The sequence below is a fragment of the Rattus norvegicus genome, chromosome 7 (assembly GCF_021556685.1).
Source record: "Rattus norvegicus strain SHRSP/BbbUtx chromosome 7, alternate assembly SHRSP_T2T, whole genome shotgun sequence".
NCBI classification, from domain to species: Eukaryota; Metazoa; Chordata; class Mammalia; order Rodentia; family Muridae; genus Rattus; species Rattus norvegicus.
Window position 1 is genome coordinate 33439329 of NC_141540.1, and position 5987 is coordinate 33445315.

The window sequence follows — 5987 nt, forward strand, 5'->3', positions numbered from 1 at the left end:
GGCAAATAGACCTCATTCTTTGTCACCTTGGCAGGGAACTTGTCAGCTGTGCTCATGTCCTGTGCTGTGGCTGAGGTCTTGAAGCAGCCTACCTGGGTGCCCCGTGTGCAGCAGGAAGAGGGCTCTGCGGCTGCCTCCCACCCTTGTGGAACACAGCAAATGAAGGATGGTGATGCAACCCCATGAAGTAGTCACAGAGCCTCCCTGGGGTAGCGAATGGTTCTCTCTGCGGGATGAACACAGGTCTTCACAGTCAGTGACATTTGAAAGACCGGTCTAGGATTTTGTCAGCTGCCAATAACGTGTCTTAAAGATAAGCCTGCCCGTCAACCCGTATGATTTATTCATTTGCCCTGTTTTCAGGGATAAAATATCAACTACTGTAACCTTGATGAAGGCTGTGTTCTAAATCTCTCCAGGAAAAATGGTTGATTTGTTTTGTTTTGTTTTTTTCCCCATGATGGATTGAAGCAAACTAGTTCCCCTCTCTATTGTATCTTATAAATGACATATATGTCTCTCGCCTGATTCCAGGTATTACAATCAATGGCTGTAATTTAACGTTTTATATTCAGAATAATCTGGATGGAGTTCGTTTATCTCTTCATTTTATATTCATACTTTTGAACAGCATCATCACAAATATCCACCCCTGTGTGAAAAAAAAATCATGCTTTTAAAAAGCCATTTTACATTCCTTAGACTGTTATTTTAAAAATGCTGTCTTTCTAATCCATTTCTCTTTATTTTACCCACAGTGCTTTGCACAGACCTCTGGGCACTGCAACGCAGCAAGTGCTAATCACTGAGTCCCAGAAGGCAGAACCGAGGGGGATGTAGAAGTGACCACAGGGTCTGGGTCACTCAAGTACATAATGAAAAGGAGCCTTTAGTCACCTTGGGTGGAAACCCGACCTCTCACTCCTGTTTTCCTATACAATGGAACTGATAGAATTGACTTCAAGGCAGACACGTGATGCGCACCCATAACCCCAGTGTCCTGAAGGCGGATAGAGCCAAATGGGATAGATACAGAGAGGTCCTCCCCCCCAAAAATATCACTAACCAAAAAGACGTTTCCATACTGGTTAACGCCGTCATTACCACACCCAGCATCCCCTGGAAGAACTCAGAGACCGCCAACCAATTAGTCTTTTCTGTCTACTCCTGACATAATACTGAACACTGCACCACTGCACCGGGCACCACAAACCAAAAGCTTTTGCTGGTGACTTGTCGGCTTTAACCCTTTCACTGCTAGGCTGTGGGGGAGGTTCGGGAGATCTGAGATGCCAGGCATTATTTTTAGGTAGCTCTGAAAATTTATCCTCAAAGCATGAAAAATGCATTGACAAAAAACAATTTTTTACAAAGCTAAGCACGAAGCCTTTGAACCGAAGGTTTGCAGTTCCCTTGCCCGACAGTCTGTGTTACTGGATGTTCTCTGTGGGTTCTCTGAGCTCTGAATAATAGTACTTAACTTTAGTGGTTCTGGCTTACTGCATGATGAGGCAGTGGCTTTGCTCAGGGTGTGTTAGATGACAGGCAGCTGTGGCTCTGTCTTCCAGTGCTCGCTGTCTGCTGCCCTCCCCGGTGTCCATCTCTACTGTCAAAGCAGGGTGGGCTGACCTCTCTCACCAGGTATCAGCTTAGTGTAGACCAGTATTATATTTTCCCGAAGATGGCACTGTGTGTATGCACAAATATATCTTAGATGCTGGACCACGTGATTACTAGAAAGCAACAAATGCATATAAATGTCCCCCAACAATTTGGAGTTTTCTTCTTTACCTTTGTTCAGTATTTAAGTTTTTCAAGAAAAGCATAGGTGGAGGAAGTGGTGAAATTATATTTTAATTTTCTTTAAAAGGCCACTAGTCTTTAAGCAGATTCTGGGAGCCAACAATTTATAAACATAATAGTAGACATACCGGCGAAAGTGGGAATTATATGAGTAATGCAAAAGTACACTTGCCAAACCTTTACCCTTGGCAGGCACACGATCAGTTGTAAATAATGTCTGAGATACACAAATGATGTACAAACTACATATTTCCATTGTGCTCAGACAAAGGATGCAAGATGTCGCACGTTTGAGAAAAAGCGCGGAGAGATACTCGCTCAACCCCAGCAGTTTTACCTGGGCTCTGAAGATGGATAATTTTTGCAGAATCAGGGTCCAAAAGTTCACAGTGCAGGCGTCTTCCGAGGAAGCTCCTGAGGCCTGCCCTATTTTATATTGCACACCTCAGGACTAAAGGGTCTATTTATATTCTGCTTCAACTCCTGACAGAGTTCGAGCATTTAAAATATATGTACACTTCGTGAATTTAGAGACAACAAGTTTCAGTAAAATTTCAACGCCCCACCCCCCAAACAGATTCCAGTACTTTCTCCTAAATATGATTCACTGCTTCAGGGGAAATGAAGCAGTTTCGTAAGAAATCTGTTGCATTCTGTAATTGCAGGTAAATCACATTGCTGTGACATTGTTACACCAGATACAATTCCTCCATCACTAAAATATGTGATGTCTAAGTTTTAACCTAGAAAATACCGTGGATGTTTAAAGAGAGCGAGAACTAAGAACGCCCATTGAGATTTGCTGTGATGTACTTGGTCTTTAATAAGTTACCTAACACCCACAACATCCATCAGTCCTCTAATTCTTCCTGTGATGGAAAAGAAAATGGGCCCAAGACACAACACCAGCTTTATCCTTAGGTTTGTCTCCTACACAAAATATGACCGGTTGCCTGCACAATATGTTTTCTTTACTATTTTAGTGCTAGAAACCTAGTTACATCCAGCATACGATGGTGCTCAAGCTAAATTCTTAAGTTCTCAGCTTCTTGTCATAGTCAAGAGATTCAAACATGGGGTCTGCTTACAATGACGGCTGCCTGTGTACTGTCCCCCCCCCCAGAGGTCAATATTCCAATGGCAATTAGAACCTTTAGAGTCACATGGGGCCCCATGTGAGAAAGACTCAAAGAATTTCAGGAATATAAATGTGGGTGTTATCAACTTGATAAACTCATACCGGCAAGCATCTGCTTCTAGGTTCTGTTTAATTTTGTATGAGGGAAGCAAACTGTGTAAGCCACTGGAGTTGTGTATTTTGTGGCCCTCGACTAACAGCTGCTCTAATGTTATTCTGTCTCACCCGGTCTTTTGTGTAATCAGGTGGAGAGGAAATCCTTTCTCTGATCCCCGATGGAGGTCAAGAACTGGATTCCTAACGCATTAATTAGAACAGCTGTGCCTGCACCGGTCTACTAATGAGCCCGCCCCACAAGAATTTTCGCTGCTGCCAACTGTTAAATCAGCACTTCAATAAATAATTATTTATATTATTCTGAAGCTGCTCGGTCCCCTGAATTCAAGGGCTCGAACATGCCCGAAATTATCATCTTTTGGAGGTAAGCTTTGTGGGTGATCGATTTCCTGGACTCTGTGTTGCTACCATAACACCACCACGAGTATTAAGGACAAATTGGCTGTGAAGGATTATTTCGCGTGGATGGAAGTGCTCTGGGATGGATTATTCCAGATGAATAAGGGGAGGTACAGTTGGTTGTAAAGGTCTACACTCACAGGATGGGTATATATTGAGCACAAGATGTGATTTCTTCAAGGATGAGCTGCGTAATTGAAGAGTAATGCTGTCTCTTCTACTGGTGCTGAAACTAAAGCCAGAGGCAGCGGTGTGCTCGCGGCGCTTAGGTAGCTGAGACAGGGGGACCACAATGTTCAAGGGACAGCCAGGACTAATGAGATCCTATTAGAAGGGGAACCGAAAGGGTGGCACAATGGGTGCCATCAACTGGGAAGCGAAGGGTGAAACAAAGGGCGCCATCAACTCCGACGGACTTTCACTGCGTACTTGCTCCATGCTAGGAAAAGCATTCTAGATTCATCTGTGTCATTTCACTTCCACAGCAGTTATTATCAGCAGCTCCAGCTAGCTGCAGGGACAGGAACTTGGAGGGACAATACAATCTGCCTACGTCGTCTACCCAGCAAGAAGCCTAGCGAATCCTGCCAGATGCCAGAGGGCCCGTGATCTCAGCAAATTCCGGAGTCCCATCCACCTCGCCCACTGTCTCCCAGTATTTCCAAGCATGCTGGTCTCTCTAGCAACCAGCCTTTTAGAATGCACTGGTTGAAAACACACTGATAAAATGTACTGTGTATTCGCCAGTGTTCTTAAATGACTTCTGCATTGTATTTATCGTCCATATCCATTTGGGAAGTTGCAGTCTGTATACCGGTGAGACCAAGGCTCCAAAGGCGGGGACAACTCTTTGAAATATTTTATTGCTCTCCCTCTTGTGGAAGTTGTATCGATTCTGATCCCCTAAGTAGCAGATGCCATGACCGGATTAGACATGGGGGAAATTTCTGTAAAGGATGAGTGAGGTGCAGATAGGAACGAACTGGGTGAGACGGGATTGGAGTGAGGTGGGAGGAGATTCATTCAGGTCATCGCGCTGATTGGAAAACCTTGAGAAAGGTGGGGACGGGATTGGATAGAAAGAATGTCAGATGGGAGCACACTTTTGAGAAAATCCTGGACAGTTGATGAGGTGTCCCTGAACCAAATCTGCCCTTCGGAGGAATTCCCATCGAACTGGCTGGTGACCAGGCCATACTCAGTCACTGGGCATGAGTTGTCAATCAGCCATCCGTCTGAAAGAGATAGAGTGGTACATCACTAACGTAGTCCCCAAATTAGGAATCCTGGATGTGATTAGCTTCATTTCAGGACTACTAATCCCCATCATTAGGAGGGAAGGGCTCAAGCATTTGTCTGAGTTAAATTCACCTTCAAATTGAGGCACGTTGGACACACATTTAAGCTCTCGTAGATTTCCCCTCCTCCTACTGTTGGGATGATAATTGCACCTATCTCTTAGAGAAAACATGTAAAAAAAAATGGCCACCTCAGTATCTGAAACATACTAATCACTCAAAAATGGTGATGATTATTAATTGCAATCTAGCATTTTCCCATTAGTGACAGATTAATTAAAAGTCGCTTTCTACCCAAGTTAACCTCTACGCTCATTCCAAAGTTATTCAGCTCCCAGGGAATCATTCCTAAATGACAACCACATGCTTGCCAAGCTTCTCTACTGGTTAATAATATTGTCACTCTTACAAATATTTCAGATCAGCTGGCCTCTGCGCACAGAAGAGGCCAGTGCACGGCAAGGAAGCAATTGAAAGACTGCTAGAACAACTTATTCAACAAAGATACAGAATCAAATCATTTAGTGCTCCAACATTAATTCAGTTAAGTTTTATGCCTGATAAAAATAAAACTGATATTTAAAAAGTCCAATTTAGAGTCTTTAAATATTTACTAAAATGGGAGAGAACAAATCAATGTTGCATCACCAAGGTCAGGAGGGACCATGCTTGTTCTTGAAGAGCCTCCAAGACTCCAAGAGCTCATCTTTGGCTTTCCAGAGAGCATCCTGAAAGGCAACAGGGAGAGACCATGGAGAAGCTAAGGCCAGGAAGGTTCTGGAATGCTGTGTCACAGCTAGAAATGGGGCCTTCATCAAAGACCATGAGTTCTTGTGCCTTGATTTTGTTTGATTGTTTTGAGGGGTTTTTTTTGTTGTTGTTGTTGTTGTTGTTTTTTGTTTCTTCCTCCTTGGCTAAAGATGTCTCTCCTCTCTACCGTTTAAAACTGAGAAATGGCTGGATGTGATGGGTTATACCTGGAGCTCCAGCCAACACCTCAGGGAGGGTGCTGAGATGGGAGGATTAGACATAAGGTTGAAGGTCTGCCTAGGTGGCATAGTGACTTCCAGCCCAGTCTGGACTGCAAAGTGAGACACTGTCTTAACAATAATAAATAAATAAATAAATAAATAAATAAATACTTAAATACAGATATACATACATATATAAAACTGAAGAAAAAAAGTAAACACATAAAGAATATTCCAGCATAACTATGTGAATGTAGCAGA

General features: G+C 43.3%; 1 long non-coding RNA gene across 1 annotated transcript; it reads left to right on the forward strand.

The window, feature by feature from the left end:
- The first annotated feature begins 3184 nt into the window (after window positions 1–3184).
- On the forward strand, window positions 3185–5347 carry LOC148004611 (uncharacterized). The gene is made up of 2 exons (XR_015626109.1): window positions 3185–3422; window positions 3943–5347. It is a non-coding gene; the product is annotated as an uncharacterized LOC148004611 (long non-coding RNA).
- Window positions 5348–5987: the final 640 nt, after the last annotated feature.